Source organism: Bacillus rossius, chromosome 1, assembly GCF_032445375.1.
Source record: "Bacillus rossius redtenbacheri isolate Brsri chromosome 1, Brsri_v3, whole genome shotgun sequence".
NCBI lineage: Eukaryota > Metazoa > Arthropoda > Insecta > Phasmatodea > Bacillidae > Bacillus > Bacillus rossius.
This window is the reverse complement of record NC_086330.1, coordinates 292,634,626-292,656,072: the sequence shown is the minus strand read 5'-3', so window position 1 is coordinate 292,656,072 and position 21,447 is coordinate 292,634,626.

The following is a 21,447-nucleotide window of genomic DNA, read 5'->3' as shown; positions in this document are numbered from 1 at the left end:
TCCACCCCCTGCAACAATGGTTTGACATATAAAAAATTATTTCAGACAAAAGTTTTAGATAAAAATTATAAAATTTACTAACAATTAGAACGGTTTTGATGGTGTACTTACTGAGGGAGTTATGATAGAAAAGAATGTCCTCTTACTGGGAAATATTGCTTGATTTGACTGAATCGTCCAGTGTCTGTAAGAGCTAGAAGCATTCTGATCGTTGTATTTTTATTTTGCCCAGGGCAATTATCACTAAATATATGGAGATTTTTAATGTCCGATGAAACATATTCCTAAATGTAGGCAAGTAATAACGAACATACTTCATTTGGTCCGTTATTGGCTGTTCCTTCGTGATAAATGTAAACAACAGATTTTCCACTTTTCATGGTATGAACACTGAACACGTTTACTGTAAGCTGTCTTAGGTAAAACAAATCCTGAACGGGTACTTTGGGTAAACTTAAATTTTGCATGTAGTCAAACGTCAAGCCAAGAACATCTTCTTTGGATTTGGATTCATCCAAAGAGGATTGCAAACGTTTATAAAATTTCTTACCTCGTCGTTTGTGAACCACAAGTTCCGCAATTGCAACACGTTTTGCTGTATTGTTCAGGTCTTTGGCTTTTATTTTGATGGAAAGTGCTTCACATGTGCAACATGTGTCCACTTGTGGACGTCCAAAAGAAAGATCAAAGTTTTCCCGAAACACTTTATTATAATACTCGTATTTCACCTGGTAATCAGAATGTTTTCCTTAAACATGGCATGCATTGCCTTAACTGTTAGCACATTGTCTAAATAATGCTTATTGTTGGTTGCATAGTGTGTGTTCTTCACAGGAAATGAACCTATGTGCTTATGTATCTGAACTAATGATTCTTCTGGCATTGCATTGTCACTTCTGTTTTTCCCCTACCATCGGATGGAGTTTGGCCATCTTTAAGAAGCTCTCTTAAGACGTTGAACACGTTTTTCTCTTACTGCATCGATACTTAAAAATGCAACTCTGCAGACTAGTACTCTTGCCGAGCCTACCAAAACAATAGTACCTATAACTCTTGCTTAACAGTTTAACATCGTCTTTCCTAGGTCGGTGGCGAACAACATCAACACATTCAATCTGCCCTTGTAGGAATATGTCTTATATATATATATATAAACTTTTGAGTTGACGATGGTTTTGGGGTCTATGGACCATGAACCAAAAAAAGCTATGTAACATTTTTCCGGAAGTCGCACCTTCGTAACGGCTACAATAGGTACCTAGTATTTCTTTGAAATCTACCTAAAATACGTAGGTATTAAAATTCTTCTATGCTAATGCACAAAGCTGTTTCGAATTGCTGGCTCCCTTGAGTCACGTGAGACAATTCATATGCTCCTGGGGTTGGTACTGCTTCAGTACAGTATTGTGTCCAGGGTGTCCACAAGAAAAAAATATTTCGTACCATTTTAGTACTAAAAATACTTTGTTATCGTTTTAACAATTTATGGAGTTATGACATTGTAACGCTCTTATAATTAATGAATTGAAAATACACAGTAGCCTACCTAAAATAACACATGCAAAGATAAATTAAATTAAATTTTAAACGCACCATTTTATCACCAGCATACATTTGGAGTTGTATTCTTGTTTAGAGTAAACCTGTTTAGAAATCAAATTTAAAAATGCATGATTGAGATTGTATGAAACCAAAAATGGATATTCTCGTTCAAATCTAGTGGGTGTCCGGTCATAGAAACAACGATGGCCAATGTATTAATATTGCACTTGACATACATGTGATTAAATATAATGTTTAGAATTTGCAAAAAAAAAATAGTTTTTTTTTAAATAATTATGCATTAGACTTACAATTACTTAATATTATATTTACACATTTTCTAAGTTCCCACTCACAAAATAAACCACAGGAAGTACCTATTCTCTCATTTTTTCTAGCAGAGCTTGCTAACTTAATCAGTTCTCCTGAAACAGTAAAATCTGCAGCTGATGTGTTCATCAATTTAATTTTACGAAAAGAAGTGCATTTACCAGTGGTGCTTGTACTTTGTTTCTAATTTTATTTTTTGTCAATGTTACTGCTGAAAATATTCTTTCAGTTGCTGCGGATGAATGAGGCAAGCATAGCATGGCTTTAATGAACACTGTTATAGAAGGGAACATTTAGTCTCCTACAGCATTTTTCATTCCAAAAACTGTATTCCAAAAATCCATTATATTTCTTTTCTACTGTAACTTATAGGTAGCTATATTGTGTGTAGGTGTTTACACTGCATTAATAATTCAATTATTAACTTAATTTGATTGTTAGGTAAAAAGTGTAGGATGTGGGCTTACTTATAGTGTTGTGATGTGACCGTATTAAGATCACTAGTTGATAGCACACAGAAGACTAATACAACTGACAGAAAATACTATTAAATATAAATAAAAACGAGATTGGTTGATACTACAATAAAATACGTTACTGGTGTGAAAAATTGGGGGTAAATTTATATCTACTGAAATAATAAAATCTTAATAGTTTGGCAACGGGACACAAAACACCTTTAATACACATAAAACACACATAAAACACTACACCTACACATTCATATACACTTACAATACCCTAACACATAATACATACACAATAATACTAAATGGCAAATAGTAGGCCTATAGGCGTTTATGTAGGTTGATTCAGATTTACACAATTAAAATGAAAAAAAAAAATATGATTATTGTTTATTATTATTAGGGCAGACCTGGTGATGTTTAACTGGATAGAATTAACAGTATGTACGGTGAGATAGATTATTTCAAAAGTTCTTTAAACTCGTTCAATATTAAAATAAATCCAGAAAAAAGTTAACTCAGTCTTAAAATATTTAAGAATTAGTTAACTTTATGCAGTTGTATCACGATCAATTGTTCAAATTTACCACGGCTAGTTTGTTCAGGGTTCACGATGATTACATTTAAATCATACCTCTGGTGTATTATTCCAGCTTATAAAGGTCTCGAAATATTAATTAAACTGCTCGAACTTATTTAAATACAGTTACTTTCAGTTTTAAATCACAGTTAGTGAGGCAAAACAACAAAAAAAGTTTCAAAGGAAGTTGCTAGACTTGGGTAGTGGCACTACTGAAAAAGGCTTGAATGTAATGGCGATGGCTTAGGCTTCAATTGAAATCCCTAAATACTTAAGTGAAACATAGTCACTTCTCGCCACTTTTACTCACGTCACGCCTTTTCAGAATGTAGATTTCACCGCACACTATATTTTCACAAACTGTAGTAAATATTTTACACAATATTAAAAATACTACATGGCGGCGTCAGGCTAAGCCTTACGAAGCATACGCCTAAGACATTTCTGATCCACTTATTTCTACTTTTTCCTCCCTGTTGAGCAAAAATCTTATTGTTAACTCAAATCTGTGTGCTGAATGGCTGTGTAAGGCCATATCCGGCAGCTTTCGTACACATATTAAGCATCAGAATACCGGTAACAGTAATTAATAAAATTACAACCAATGACAATTAAATCACAAAATCAGTTAGCTTGAGATGCTGTTATAGAACATAATAACATAAAATAATTTAAAATAAATTCAGTTCAGGATAGTTTGCAACCTTATATGAGAAAATACAGTAGGTAATTGCTTTTGTGGATGTATGTAATAAAGAGTTCAGATTGTTCGTGGCTTAATCTCCTAGAAAACATTTAACAATATAATATTTTCTGTTACATAACAATACTCATAGCATAATATCTTCAACATTTAATTTCATAATGATAAATAAATAAAATCTGGACGAAAACCATGTTATCGTACAAAGACTATATGTATGTACAAATCCTTATTTTACTTAACAAACACACAATAAACATTTATTCAACACAACACAGTACACTATAATGACACAAGGATTTTCAACAATACAATATTAAAATTTTTCTTCCTAAATTTATATATTAAATTTATTATTTATATGAATATAATATCAGGGATGAGTCAGAAGTAGATGATGTACACTCAGGACAATACGTAGAGCACTATTTTACCAAGAGTTCTGAGTCTAATTCAACATTATTTAATTTCACTTGTATCAATTAAGGTAAGAGGGACAAATAAGGCCCACTTACAAAATAATTGCTTGTAATTATTTTAATATTGGATATTTAAAAAAATATTTTTTTATAAAAAACGTTCGCAGATTATCTTGCTACATGAGGGTTGTACAAAATTTACTATAACATAGATAATGGAAATAATGTAAAAAGAAATGTAGATAAGTGTAACTGGGCCAAATTACCTGTAACAGCATATAATAAGGCCTGCATGTATAACATCAGAATGAAAACTTATAAAGTGCAGAAATATTTGTAAATAGTTATATTGGTTTGACAAACAAAATGTTAACATGAGGATAAAAATAATAAATCTGGAATACTCAAATAAAACTCATAGTGGACAAAATGTGTATCTATGTGCGCATTATTGAATTTAATCTGATCTTAACATCTAACTTGGGAGTAAAGGATACTGAACTTAAGAAATAACCTTAAAAAATTAACCATCGACACCATAAGCTTAAACCATAATACAAACTGAGAAATAAAGACAACATGTAACACAGTTATGGTAAGTTAACAACACAAGCTAACATCAATAAATTCCATAAGTTACTCATTACAATCAAAACAAATAAAATCATCATCATCAATTGTGAGCCCAACACAGTCCTCGTGGACCCAAGTATTGCAGGAACGGCATGCTCGCATGTCTGCAATAAAATCTTCTTGGCAGACACCACACAGCCATTGCTCTTGGGCAGCCCCTTCATCAGCATCAGCATTTGAAGTGGACGGTTGAGCCATGGTTGTAGAATCATTTTGCTGCAACGATTGGGTGGAATGTTTTTCAAAAAGGTTTCTTTTCAATGTTAGAGCTTTGTAGTTGACAGCCTTTTTTAGTGGGACTTTGCTACGTGTAGGTTTTATGTTAGGTGTACCCATAAGTTCTTGAAATGGTGACTTGGTAAGCTTTTCCAATCTTTGAGAAAGAGGCATGTCATCGTCTGATGCATCTTGGTGTGATACAAGACTGGACGCAAAAGCTTCATCAGGTATTGCAGCACTGTTGAATGGCCAAATGCCTGTTGCTTTAAAACCACTGGCAATGTTTGTTAGTGCCATACATTTACTACAAACAGGAGTGAATACATGAGAAAAAGTCTCCTTAGTAAGCTTCCTATTTGGCTCCTCGGGATCTTCTTCCCAAAACAAAAGGAGCTGCTGGTCCCAGTAGTGTTCAAAAGACCGGAACACTGCCTTATCCAAAGGCTGAAGCTCGTGAGTCGTGTTGGACGGCAAGCAAAACAGAGTAATATCATGTTCTTCAGCTTTATCGACAATTGAAATGTCAAGGTGACATTTTGCTCCATCAAGAATGAGCAGTGTAGGGCCGGGAGGTTTTAATTTACTAAAATGTTCTAACCATTTAACAAACACTTGGGTTGTCATACTGCCTTTTCCTGTCATTTCCACAGCTGAGCCAGGCGGCAATCCATACCTAAAACTTTGTTTGTACATTACACCCTTCAACAAAATCATTGGCGGTATCACTTGGCCTAAAGCACTCACACATGCTAACACAGTAACGTTTTCCGCATGTTCTTGAGCTACAAGATGCACTCGCTTTGCTCCTTTTTGTGCCAATACTGACCGTTGATGATGTAACGTAAGTCTAACCCCTTTCTCGTCCATGTTAAAAATGTTTTGCGGCTGACTTTTTAAATCCAGAGTATCAATAGTGTCGGCAAGCTTAGTGAAATAATCGCCAACAATCACACGATTCAGTTTCTGTGCTCTAGCTGGATTTAATGATTGTGCTTTTCTGTTTGCAAGACGTGGATGAAGGCGCATGAATGAACGGTACCATTCCCTACCTGCTAGCTGCTCCTCTTTGTTGAACGGGTGTGGAATACCGTGCTTTTCAACAAATTTGTAAACACACCTGCGTAGAATTACCGGTGTGAGTGGGAATCCAATTTCACAGAAGCGTATTATTCTGTTCTCTAGGTCACATTCTTGATCAATTGTTAGAATGCATCGTTTCTCCAGCTTACGCTCAGATGACCCTGATTTTATGTGATTCCTCAGGGTTCTGCGTGGTATACCCAACTTATTTTCCACATACCTTTGCGATTTCCCCTGTGATAGTAACCTCAGAGCTTCTTGCATCGTAGATTGGTCCCACTTTGCTCTCAGTCCTCTGCATTTCTTGCCCATTGTTCAATAATCTGGAACAACAATTTTATTTTTGTTATATCAAACAATAAGTGTTGGTTATAAGTTATTTTCTATGCATGTTGTAGATAGAAAAATGTGTGGCCACTAACAAGAAACGAATTTCCTTGCGGCTAGTGATTAAGTATTTATTTGAAATTCATTTTTAAAATAAAAATCGAAGCATGGCAGCAGTAACTGTCATATTTTCTTTAAATTCTAGATTTTTAAATATTAAAATTAATATATCTGGACAGAGATTAAATTGTTTTGTTGAAATTATATTTTATTAAAAAGATTTCTTTAAAATTTACACTAATCACATTGATTAAAACTTTACTTAAAAATAGTCAAAAGTTATTTTAGAATTTAAATTCATGTACGTGAAGTGTAACATTTTTTTAAAACCAATGGCAGGTAAAAAGGCCTACCTCGAATAACACTGGGCTTTATTTCTTGTTAGCACGCCATTTTTGTTTTATTCAACACAAAAAATAGGAATAGTCTTAACCTAAATTTTAATGCATGATTGCATGGTTAATAAAGTACACTAATACACTCTATCTTACCTTAACTTATTATTAATATATTGATTAAAATGTAGAGCTTCTTTTCTGTAGAAATGTTATAAAATAAAGCAAACACTCACCTCCCGTTTCTTTGACGTGATGTATACTGAACACAACGAAGACTACGAAGTTGATGAGTTTGTCGTTAGATAGCACTACTAGTATCTTCATGACGGCACTCTCAGCGTGCAAGATTTTTGGCGGGATATATGTTAAAAAACAACTGGGCCTTATTTACTGGTGGGCCTTATAACCGCAACCTACCTTATATGACTTAAAAAATTGGTTGTCTGTAAAGTCGGTTTACGGACGATAGTTTAACGTGACAACGTCATAACAAAACATTGATGAAATGATTGCATCATTTTATGAATAAAATTGAATCAGTTTTATTCACGAAATGATTGCATACTTTTATGAATAAAATTGAATCAGTTTTATTGTAATAATAAAAGAATAAATACTTGAAATTATACTAGTAATCAGATTTTTTAAATGCAAGAATAATTAATCTTTATTGCCGAAATTATTGTTGTAATAAGCAATGAAAACCACATTAACTTTTCACTTCACTTTATAAACAGTCGACGAAACAGTTCACGTGTAGATGTAAGTTGTGTGCTGCCGTTGTCTTTCTTCTCCTCGGACGCATAGGCCAATCGAGTGGAAGAGGGATAGATGCGGCGCAAGCATACAATGAGCGTAACGGGACACAACGTAACAGAACAATATGTGTAACGGAACAATGTGCGTAACGGGACACTTTTTCGTGCGTGCAGCCGGCGTTCATCGATTTATTAGACGTCACGTCAAAAAATATTTAGTTCCTGCTTTATTATTATCAGTTTTACTACCGGCTAGTTTGCTTACTCAGGGAGGCATAAAAATATTTTCTATACGGACCACTGAACTCGGGCGAGGTCATGTAATGTAACTTAAGTTGAAGATTTAACCAGAAAAAAATGTTTCTCACTTTATGTCAGTTCCAAATACTTAATAAAAAATCACAGTTATTTGTAAGGTATTCGTTTTTACATGGCAATATTAAGACGTTTCAGTTCACATGTACAAAATTGCATCTCTAGTTGAACAATGACATTGCCTTGACTTGAGTTTCAATTACTGATTTAAAGTACTTAAAAGGCATAAATACCTTTGCATTCACTCACGTGTAGGTAATTTACATCGCAGAACCTTTTGATAATACTCACAACACAATGTATACGATTATTTCAATAAAAGTTGCAAGAAAAGCAACAGCGTCTGGGGCTTAACCCACACGAAGATGACGCTAAAACGTTCTCTCTCAAATTATATTTAAAAACTCATTATTAATTAATCGTGATCCCTGATTGCCTGGAAGGCCAGACACATAGATAGAACTCCATACAACAATACAATATATGAAAACAAACAGGAAATCGATTAGGAAATATTCACAACATAAAATTAGTGTTATAAATTAAATCAAATCATATTATATCATTTCCAGACGTAAATACAATTTTTGGGTTATTTCAAATGGCTTTAACTTGGTTTGTTCACATTTCTATTACAGATGTTGACGGATTTTAGGTAAACATGAATACATGCAGTTAATTGGCTTTTAGACTGAAGCATAAATAATAAGAATCAAAACGAAATAGTATGGCAGGAAAATAAATAAATAATATTTAAAACAAAATCTGTGTGGTTCATTGTTACCGCACACCATAAATTCGTCGTCTTTCTTCAGTGCTTCAACAGTCTTTAATAAACGCCATTCGTTATCCAGGTTTTCGTAATATTTTTCTTCAATAACAATAAGAAAATATTTGGCCAGTGGCATTACACTGTGATTGTCATCTGATTTGTACTTTTATGGACTCAGCGAGGCTAAACCTATTAGAACAGAGTCATTAAAATTTATTCGTTTTAAACCTTGGCTGCAAAATTCAACATAGAAGGCCAAACAATTAACTTATCGTGTTAGCCTACATCACTTGGTTTAACTATGCTCTTGTCTAATCCCATCAAAAAGAGCTTCCAATCTCGTTCCTAGATAAACTTTCCTTATGTCTAAAACTGGCCGTTGTCAGCTGTATTTTCTTTTTCAATTGGATTATTTGAAACATATTGATGTTTAATGTAATATGTCATTGTCAGTTTCATTTTTTCTCCCACCGATGAAATCAGAACATGAAGACGATATTAGTACATTGCTAATCTAAATTTAAATTAATTATTACTGTCGGCAGAATAAAAGCCAGGAACAAAAATATGCCTTAATTAATGCCGAACGACCGACTTGAGTTCCTGACCTGACTCGTCATCAACTGAAAAATTAGATTCCCTTCCACTCCTGTGTGTGTTTGAACAACACTTAATAATAAAACAATTTAGTGTTAACATAATATTATATTGAAGGCAAAAAACTTGAAAAAGTACTAGCTGTGGACACCCTGATTGTATCTGAGAGTTCCCGTACTTATGTTATTCTTCTCCTGGTCACGTTCCCTTTCCCCGATAGCTACCGGCCAATGGCAGCGAGGGGGCGGGGCTTGCGGTGATTCTGACACACTTTCCCCTGGTAAGGTCTAATGACCATACGGTCAAGCGTGTCGCCCCATTCATTCATTGGACACAACAAGGGGGCTGACACGAACACAATAACCCATTCTAGAAAGAGGAGACAGCTTAGATCATATTGACCGCACAGAGGGCGTGGCTTTAACGGCGTGGGGTTCACTCCACTGCTAGAGAATTCTGCTAGTGGTCGCTCCTATCTCCGTCTTAGCCCAGGAAACAAAGGTTTCAACCTGTGAAAAATTTGTCCAAAGCTGAATTTTTGCACAGTGGTAGAGTCGACTATGCTTAATAACATACCGAAAGTTTACCGCTGTAGACCTTGTGCGTATCACTGAAAATTTGCAGTTAAGTCCTAGATGACAGCGACTTGCAGCAGTTCATTAAAATGCTTCCCATTTTCGCACTTTTTACCGTAGACTCTCGATAGCTATATGAAAATAATTTTAAAGCACTACTACTCACATTTATAATGAATAAAGTTCTAAAAGTTAATATTAAAGGTAAGAAAAAAAATGTTAAATTAATGAAATAAGTTTTTTTTACATCAGTCAAGGCAATAAAAACACAATTCACTTAAAAATAAAGGGTCTTACGCAAATATTTCTTGAACAAAAGTTATTGTATAGTTCTTAAGCTTTACAGGGACATATCTCTCAAAAGTCTAGCTTAATTTATAGGATCACTAGAGACTCCCGAGCTTATCAATGTCGTCTACGCACTGCGACAGAGCCACAGCTGCAAGCGCTGTGGCCACTCTCACTCCCACGAAATCGGAAGATTTTTAATCTTTGTAAAATTTGCTCCTAACTGAAATTTAAAACAGTGGTAACATTCAAGTTTTCTAGCAACATTTGAAATGTTTACCTCCGCAAACCTTGCGCGGAACACCGAAAACGAGAAGATAAGTCCTAAATAATACTTTATTGACCACTCAACAATATGGCACTATAACGTAATTACTATAGTATACTTTCAGAATAGCAAACCAAAACTTACTCAAAACATTATTCTCAATGATTAAATTTAAAAATCTTTCACTACGTTTGACTAAATATGATATTTATTCAATAATATTAGAAGAGAGGTGTTCTGGAAAAAAGGGCACAAATGAAAATACGTATTACAAAAACACGTAGAGCCCGATGTGAAAACATTAAATAAAAGTAGTTGCAAAGTTCTTAAACTTTAAATTAGTTTATTTTTTGAGAGCTTGGTACAATGTGTCTGACCGCTAAAGCGATCCGAGCCGCGTTGTGTATACTACTGCGAGGTTGTCGAAGTAGGCTCGGATCGAGACGAATTTCGCCGTAAAGAAACAAAGGTTTTTAATACATGGAAAATTATCCCAAAGAAGAAACTTTGTACAATTGCAGAATGAACGTTTCTTAGTAACTTATCAAAAGTTTACCGATGCAAACCTTGTGCGTCACGCCAAAAGCGAGCAGTTAAGCCCAAAATGTCAATTTTTTTGCAACGATCCACAATAATGGATATTGCAAATGCAGTTTATGGAGTAGACTGACAGTATGGAACCCAAAATAATCTAGAAACATTGCCCTATCTGAGGATAGTGATAAAAAGTACAAAGTTTAAACATCTTTCTATAAAATAGACAATTTAAATCATTAAAGTTAACGAATTCACTTTCATTCAATTTTTAGGAAATATAAATACATTTTACAGAAACTTAAAGAGCCCAAAATGGAAATCGCTTAAAGTAAACGTTGTTGCATATTTATTCATCTTTAAATTGGTATAATTTTTAAGTTTCTCATACAATTAGTCTGACCGCTGAAGCGATCCGAGCCGCGTAGTGTATACTACTGCGATGTTTGTCGAAGTAGGCTCGGGTCGGGACGAATTTCGCTGTAAAGAAACAAAGGTTTTTAATACATGGAAAATTATCCCAAAGAAGAAACTTAGTACAGTTGTAGAATGAACGTTTCTTAGTAACATATCAAAATTTTACCGATGCAAACCTTGTGCGTCACGCCAAAAACGAGCAGTTAAGCCCAAAATGTCAATTTTTTGCAACGATCCACAACAATGGATATTGCAAATGCAGTTTATGGAGTAGACTGACAGTATGGAACCCAAAATAATCTAGAAACATTGCCCTATCTGACGATAGTGATAAAAAGTACAAAGTTTAAACATCTTTCCATAAAATAGACAAATTAAATCATTAAAGTTAACGAATTCACTTTCATTCAATTTTACGGAAAAGTTAATACATCTTACATAAATATAAAGATCCCTACGTGAAAATCGCTTTCAATAAACGTTGTTGCATATTTATTCTTCTTTAAATGGGTATATTTGTTAAGGGTCTCATACAATTTGTTTGACCCCTGAAGCTATCCGAGCCGTGAAGTGTGTACTACTGTGAGGTTGCCGAAGTCGGCTTGGGGTCGGGACGAATTTCGCTGTTAAGAAACATGGAAAGTTATCCCAAAGCAGAAACTTTGTACAGTTGTAGAATAAACGTTTCTTAGTAACATGTGAAAAGTTTACCGATGATCCCTTGTGATTTCATCAATAACGAGCAGTTAAGTCCTAAATGATAATTTCCCAAACGATCCACAAAATTGTGTTTCGTAAATAATTTAATAACTCTATAAATACTTTTTTTAAGTAGGCTCCCAGTAAACAGCAAACTTGGTTTGTCCTCAAACGCCATACTACTACGGTAATACGAATATGAAATCACTACAGACAAGATTTTGTTCCGTTTACTATGGTGAAGCCAGAGCTAACCGAGAAATGACCGAACGTCCCGGAAAGTTGTGATATTTGACGATATTGCGCGAGTAGCACACCCGTACGTGACTACAGAGAATGGATAGTTTCCTTAATCGTTAGGATTTCTGGTACGAACACCCTCTCACAGGTAGGGTCATAAAATACGGTCAAACTCTTGCAAAAACATCCACCACCGCTCTTTGCCACTAGCAATCCAACGACGTCAGCTAGGCGCAGCACTCAAATACATTAACTTATAAAAAAAACTGAATATGTAATGCTACCTATACGTTTTACAACACAACTCGTGTTTTATTTATTTTCTGGTAAATAAACCTATTATTATAGGATTTATGTTGTAAAAGTGAAAAAAAAAAACTCAGAGTACATTTACGATGTATCGTTTTATTCAATTTTTATGTAGTAAACTGATTTTAAAGAAGTAAATATATATTTTTTTTTCATTTTGTCGAATACAGGCTACATTAAAATTTTGCATTGTTCTGATCGAAAATAAAACGATGTATCAGAAATTAAAAAAAAAAATTTGTTGCTAAAAAAATTATTTTTAATAATAAAATTTTTGAAACAGAATAAATCCATGCAGATATAAAACCAGAGGTCCTCTAGAGTTTTTCATTTACAAGTTCCAAGCAGAAATCGTTTATTGTTAATTTAATTGTATCAAAAAACATTCATATAAGAAAAAAATGCATCTCATTACATGTAACATACGCCCTCTCATATGAATTAGCTATGTTTTAAGTAATCCCTAAATAAGACCCAGTTGAATGAGTGTCGCAGTACGCAGTGTGTCGCATTGCCGCGCTGGAACGGCGGTGGCCGTGAGAGATCAGTACGGCCGCAGTACACTGCAGCGCTCGGGCCGCTTTAATGAACCAACTAATTACGTTAGACTCTTTATAAATATACTGTCTTAAAGCTAAAGGTATAACCAAAAACATTTATTTGGACATTTTTCGCATTGGACTCTTCAAATTGGTGTAAATAGTATTTTTATCTGAATGGCAAAGATAAAAAATAATATGTCATGAATTAATCGCTTAATATCAAATCTTTAATATTAACAATTTATGCTTTTTACAACATTAACGGTTGTATTAGAGTCTCAAGATTATTTTGGTAGTTTTATGGACAGTCTAAATTAAAAACTGTACAAATGGGTAGCATTTTAATGGACTGATGTAAGTCGCTGTCATCTATGACTTAAATGCAAATTTTCGGTAATACGCACAAGGTCTACAGCGGTAAACTTTCGGTATGTAATTAAGCATAGTCAAATCTACAACTGTGCAAAAATTCAGCTTTGGACAAATTTTTCACAGGTTTGTGCCTTTTTAAGTCTTGGTTTCCTGGACTATCTTTCTCCTGCGCGGAACTTCTCTTTCTATTAGGTGTGGGCATTCCCGGGTGAAATAATCCCCGCAGTCCCACGAAAAGAAGGGGGGCGGGCTGCCGTGTTGCCAAACGTAAACTCTAGCTGGTAGAGACATTCCTGGAAGCGAGGTCATTATCCCTGGTCTCTCTCGTTCGAAGATGACAGTCGTCTGCGTTACTTTTTGCTGCCAGACGAGTCAGGCGCTGGCTTTCTGTGAGAAACGCAACAGCTTTCGAAAGAGTGGTGAACACGAAATCAATAAGGAAATGATTGTAGGCCTATATTATATTATATTAAAGATATAATTTGTTTGCGAAAGCCTAAACGTTTAAACGGATTTAAATTAAGGACAGATAGCCCAGAAATAAAACACCATAGCAAATACTCAATAATTTATTAAATGACTTTCAGCAGGGCATTTTATTTCCTTACGATTCAAACGCATGGATACTTTAGCCACGCAGTTAGTCAGTATTTCGAGTAAATATATTAATAATAATGTTTTATTGTGGTATCAGGTTCTTGGAAAAAAGCTTTAACAGCAGGAATATTTAACAAAATTTCCTTCAGAAATGTAGTTGCTGTAAATAAATGTACAGCTGCATATGGTTATATGCTTTGATTTATATACAAGCATAACAATAAATCGTAACCAGATACTACAATCATTGGTTTTAAACCAAACAGTTCTAAAAATTGTTTTTTTGTGATTATATTCTGTCCATTTAATCTTTTTGAACACTTTTGAAATCAAACCTTGAAAATATATCTGCCAATAACTGTGTATAATGTAAAATTGTCTAGTAAACATCCTGTAAATTTGACAATGACACCATAAAAATAAATTTTAGTGCATTAACATCGTATAAAAGGTGTAGACTAATATTTAATTTGCCTGCTCCTGTAATTGGTTTGTTTTTGCTTTATGTGAACTAGAGTAACAAAATTAGTAGTATTTCAAGTTTGTAAAATATTTTAACTTTTCTCGTGATAGATGTATGAAAACAAGCGCTACGCGAAGTACAAAGTCAGTTTTGCTACAGAGAAGAATGATAAAAAACAAGATAAAGAAGATAGTAAGCAAGACTTTCTAAAGGGTTCAGGTAAACCTGAACACACAATTTTAAATGTTGTAACTTATTACTAAATAAGCACTACAAAATACGCAAATTGACACACTGTGAAAGTATTGTATGTTATCAATATAACTCACATTACATTGCGTATTTTAACCCAAACCATATTGTGGATATTTTACATTTGACATACTTGGTAAGAAAAAAAACTAGTTTCAACGATTTCATATCCCGAGTCAAAACACCCAAAATCAATTACAAATTCATAAATTATAACTCACCGTATTTGTATTTTGTAATACGTAGTTGCTGTAAGAACAAGCTATGCTTATTTTTTGAGGCAACTCGATAAAGGTAAGTTTAATTTCAGATTTGACTACCAGGGATAATTTTATACTGAATAACATAATTTTGAGGGTTAAAAAAACAAGGGTTTGAAAACTAAAAAAATCATAACTCCCATTGTATGCACAACTTCGAATCTGAGCGAATATTTTATTAATCTTATAATTTTTATCTAAAAGTTTTGGCTTAAACATATTTGATTAGAATAACTGCTTTTGGGAGGATTTAAAAACATAGGGTAGAATTATAAAACAATTCATAACTCCCTCAGTAAGAACACGATCAAATCCGTTTGAATATTCTTGTAAAGCTTATAATTTTTAACTAAAACTTTTGTGTAAAACAATTTTTATGGGACGAACCAATATTGCAAGGGGTTGAAAAACAAGGGTTGAAGGACAAAAAAAAATCACAGCTCCCATTGTAATCACAACTTCGGATCCGTGCGAATTTTGTATTAATCTCATAATTTTTATCTAAAACATCTGTCTAGAACTTTTTTGATCAGACGAATATTTATTTTTTTAAAGAGAATATATATATATATATATATATATATATATATATATATATATATATAAACTTCCTTAGTGGGAACACTATCACATCCGTTCAAATCGTGTGTAAATCTTATCATATTTATCCAAAACGTTTGTCCAAATATCCTTGATAATACAAACCATTGCTGCAAGGAATTAAAAAAAACTATGGTTTGAAACGTGAAGATTAACTAAAACATATTTACCATGTACTCTATGGAATTAATGTTTGTACTGCAGGGAGGTAAAATAACAAGGACAGAAAGATAAATAACACAGTTAATACTTTTTAACGCATATTTTTATTAAACTTCAAAAACATTTTTCTACAACTTGTGGCTGAAAGAATTTTTGATAAAATAACCAATAAAAACAGGGTTTGCAATTTTTAAAAAAGAATAACTTACAACAGTATCAGTTTATCCGAATTTTTTTAAACTTATCTTAATATTATATTAAACCTTGGTCCAAAGGTTTTATATTTTTATACGAACATTTATTAGTGCCAAGGATGAGAAGTAGAGTTTGAAGGTTAAAATCAATTACATAACTACTTAGTATATACAATATTAAATTCGTTTAGACATTCAGTGCTGAATGCATTGAGTTGAGGAAAAACATTAGAAACATTTTTGGTGTATGGAATACAAGAAAATGTTTAATCGATAATTTTCGAATATTGGTGAACTTATAATAGGGTGTTATGTACATTGAGTTTTAAAAATGTCCATCTACGAATAATTTTTTTTTATTCACTCCTTTCATCAAAAGAACTGGTGGTAGAAATACTCCTGCATTGCAACATGCAATTCACAGTAAATGAACGAGTGCTACAATTTTTACTGCTAAATAAAATCATTCTTTTTAATAATAATAATGTCATCCTAATTCTCAGTTTCAGGTATGAATCCTAATAATTACTAACTAGATGATGAGTGAGCGTTATCTTTAGAATCCTTCATATAAACTGCCACCTTCTTCTGCATCAGAGGGAGATGGAACGAGTACGACTACTGTATTGTGCTGTGCTTTTCCCCACTCAGCTACTTTCTAATATTATTATGCTAGATAGGTTTGACTGTTGGTTACTATTACTTTCTGCCGATATTGATATATATATATATATAATTTGTAATAGTGTATAAGGGTAGGTCAAACAACACAGATATTATTCAGGTTCTGGTAATTATGTGTAATATTTAATTACATGTGTGGCAATTTATTACATCGGCGCCTATTGCTGCACAAGGGCCTAACCCACTTAACACAAATGAGTATTAGACACAACACAAAACATAGGTTAATATGACAGGTTCATTCATATCTCGGTAAATTGGTAAGGAAAATTAACATACGTTGAAACTTTATTAATTGCCAAAATTTTAAATAAAATATTTAAATAAAATTTATTATCAATAAATTACTGAACTGGGTTGTGGAATGACTATAATGTTCGTTAATCATCTGGATATTTACGTCGCACACATGATTACGATACAACAGTTCATTTAGGTCCATTCAAAAATACGTAATATTATGTTGCACTTTTGCGTGATCAACGAGTTAGCAATCCACAAAATCAAGTATTTAAATAACAATTTCAGTTCGTTGTAGAGTTCGTGTACCTAGGCTTTAGCTCAGTTTTACGATCGGTAGAACACAAAACTATCTCTCTCGTTTCACCTCTGGGTTAAAATTGATAAATTAGATAGTTTACAATTACAATAATCTTTACTGTTTTTGGTTATTTAAAGTCTTTTAAAATGTTTGATAATATAATTTAAACTCAATGTTCTTTCAATTAGTACGTCGCTATAACAATTTTAGTATGGCGCTGTTTCACATGGTATGGAGGGTTTTTACTTACATAAACTAATCACTCCTGGGTACATATTCGTCAGAATATGCCCTAACAAACTAGTAAACATTTAACAACACGACGAAAAAAACTCATCCTTTGTTGCGGATGGTCTGAAATAGCTAATATCTTTTTTTCTTTTGAATTTTTGACCGGCTCCGCGCCCTTGCATCTCACTGGGACGCCATCTCTTACATAACTCTTTCGCAAATAGAAACGTTCCAGACGCCTTCTACTTGAAACATGGCCTCTGATTGGCCGGGGCGGAATGCTGTTAACGAAATTTACAAAATCACATCTTGTAAACAAAAGGTATTAACAAAGTTGCAAACACAAAACTGAATTAAATTTAAAAACAGAATTTCCAACAATGCCACATCCTTCGTATATGACACGTATAATAACACAGTTTATACGTTTTGTTCAATTGGTCCTTAGAGGGGTATATCTAATTGCCGGTCCATATATGTCTTCCCCACTACATAGAGCATATCTCTCATAGATATACCTAATTAATAGGAATATATATTTAATAACTTTTGCGGGCGAACAATATACAAATTAAATAATAAAATTTCATAATAATAATAACAGTCAATGTAATAAGTTTTTATAAATAATAGTATCATTAAAATAAGTCATAACTTTCTGTGCATTCTGAAAATAATAACAGCACAGTATATGATCACTTATCAGAGTAATGGTGAGTCACTGTTATTTTGTGAAGGGTATGCGTATCTGTAATGGCTTTTTTAAAGAAGAGGCTGAATGATAATGAGATTGGGTGCCTAAGGTAAATTAATATTAATATTGATTTTACTTAGGAACAGAACACTCACAGTATGTCTAAGAGGTTAGGAGTTTGTGAAGTTTTATCTGTCTCTCAAAAAAATAACAACTAAGATTATTTAAAATAAATTATAATATTGTATTACAATAATGTTTTTTTTCTTCATTGGCGAATATTTTAAGAGCCAGAATCAACATTACTTCTCTGGAATTGTTAAGTGTTCCGTTAGTTGCTAAGTGGTAAAAAGTCGTACCCGTAATTGATATTTTGCTTTTCGGTTTGTTGACAGTCCCCTAATGAACTCAAATCAATATAAATCAATAAAACATGTGGCGTTATATGTCGTTAGCAAGAGTGTGAAAGTATCAAAGCAACATAATTAGCAACTAAAATACCCCTCAATGATCAAATTATCCAAGAAATCTGCCTTATATTACAACATAGATGTAAAATTCTAAAATGCATGCAAAAAAGTTTTTTAACTTGTCTTGAAAAATAAAAAATAAAATAAAATATCCTAATCAATTAACAAACAATAACAGTCGCATCCAACCAGAATAAAAGATAAACAAGTGTTTTTTTTTTTTCACTTCAATAGTACATGATCACTCTTCAATCAAACCATGTTCTCACCGAGCTTAATTAAGGAAATATAATTCAGGCAGAGTTTGACATAATAGGACTCTATTTATTTAAGTATCATGGCGGCACTGAAGGAGAAAAATATTGTTGTTTGTTTACCCATGTTAAAAGGAAAGCCAGTATGGTAAAAATAATTGTACAGGTCATAAGTATGTGTCATACACTGTGTGTGTGTCTCAATATTTCATCATCTGTTGTATCAGAAATCTTAAAATTGCAAACTGGCTGTTAGTAATAAATTATAAAATTCGCTCTTAAATTATGGTACAAAAATACTACTTTTCCATGTAAAAATTAATAGATCATATTTGATAATGTCACTTCTATTTTCTAGTTATTTGTTAACAGTGTATTAAACCAAGTAATTACATTGCAGAAAAATAATACTATTGCGAAAGTAACTGAAGTGGTCTAAAATTCACATAAGTATTTTTTTTATATATTGGTAGATATAAAAAGGAAATAACAATATTCGCTTGCATTTGATCATGGTCCGAAATTCATGTAAGTTATATATAGGCCCATATATAAATATATATATAGTTTGATATAAAAGGAATATAATTTGTAGATGTATAAAGAAAATAAGAATATTCACTCGCATTTGATCATAGTCCAAAATTCACGTAAGTTTGAATTATATATTCTTTGATATAAAAGGAATATAACAATATTCACTCGCATATGAACCTGCAATACTCATTTCAAAATCAATATGAGTTGGTAAGAAACCGTTTTTTTAGATTTAAAGATCTGCTTTAGCAGTACATACTTGATTTTATGTCGAGGCTTTTCGTTTTTTCGCCTGTAGAGCTATTGTTATGTAAGGTGGGTCTTTGACTCTCATACCTCTGGGTATGCGAGCATCAGCTAGCTCGGGTAATATGCATTCCATGAAAAATAGTTTCAATTTAGGAACCATGATATTATTCCATAAGAGCTCGTCTTTTTGAATCCTATCAACCGTGATAGCACCGCCTGCATACACAACAAAGTCACAATAGTCGCGGTTGCAAATATTAAGTTGACCTTGTACTTGATAATAGTACTTATGTGTTCTGCGCAGTCTTGGTACATCTCTATTTCCATACATATCTTTCGGTCAGTTGAAGAAAGTGCTTGGGCCAGTTGAACATTCTTAAGTGAAAACAAACATTTAACTTCAAGTAAACCATCATTTCCTAAAAGACCATCAGGACTAGCACCAAGGAATGTATGCTTCTCATCGATAAACAAACCACACTTCTTCACAATACACCCTGTCTGAGTCACATACATATCAATAGCTTCAGTCTCGAGTACCCTCCTGTACTGTATTGCAGGTGTATTAACTTCCTTCTTATAAAGAATATCCTTTACTAAGGTGTGACATGGTGTGGTTTGTCGTCGACACATTACATGACCAAATACAGATGCGGTGAGGCGATTTATACGCATTTCCCGCCACTTGCTATTATTGTGCTGGCCAACAGTACTGCGCTCGACTTCAGTTATATGTTGATACACTGACATAGCCTCCATCAACAGCTAGTACTTGTGCTAAACTAACGACCCACATATTGACACACGGGCACCACGCGACGAGCAGGTATGGGACGGGAAGCTAAGCCTAGGTGGAGGGTAGCCGAGGTCTGGCAACCTCGCGGCGGGGAGCCGGGCTGTATAACTGCTCGCTCGGGGGCTGTCCTAGACTTCCCGGCGCCAAGAAAACACGCATTCAATTGGTAGCACAAATCTGAAGTACTATTACGAATATCACACTTTTTATTGTTTCTTATAAAACTGTATGGTTGTAGGTACTGCATAAATATATTGGTTTTTATTTTAAGTGAATTGTTGCCATTTTTATGTTAAAGTGAAATTGTCTGATTTTATGACCGTGCACAAATACTACCAGTCATTTTTTGAAACTTTTGAATACCATTACTTAGTTGTTCACTTATGTGAGTTGCACTATACAAAAAAATGGCAAAATCTATCAAATACTTTTATAGTTTTGTACTACCAGACGTGCTACCAAACTAAACTTTGAGCTCACATAGCTCATAAACTATCAGCTTTAGAGACAATTCGTCACTCCCCAAAACTTCTTTATATGTAAATATTATTTTCACATTACAATCAGGAATAAATATTTTTGGGTCATACAGCCTTAAGCAGGTAGTTTTTTTGGAGGTTTTGGACTGTCGAGCTTCTCGTACCCATCCTCTGCTCTCCGAGCGCACAGTGTTTCAAATGAACTATCTAGGTGAACAAAATTATTTTTCAGCATTTTTGCATTTATATCGATCGGTTTGGTAATATTATAACAATATAAAGCATTTTGGTTAATAATAAACTTTATTACTGAGGTTTTACATAAAGAATTAAACATTTAGGAAAAAATTATATTTCATACAAGAATCCGTTAATGAGGTAAAAATACAAATAAATGCTTAAATAATTTAAAAACCAGTGTTTTAAAAGAAATCAAACCACCAATTACACATTTATGCCACATAAAATACACATTATTACACATTGAAACCAAAAATAATTTATAAAATATTTCTATAGCTAATCCTCATCAGAATCTTCCGAGGATTCAGTTATGTGATAATCGTTCTTGTTTTGTGGTGTGAGGTTTGAACATTGCAG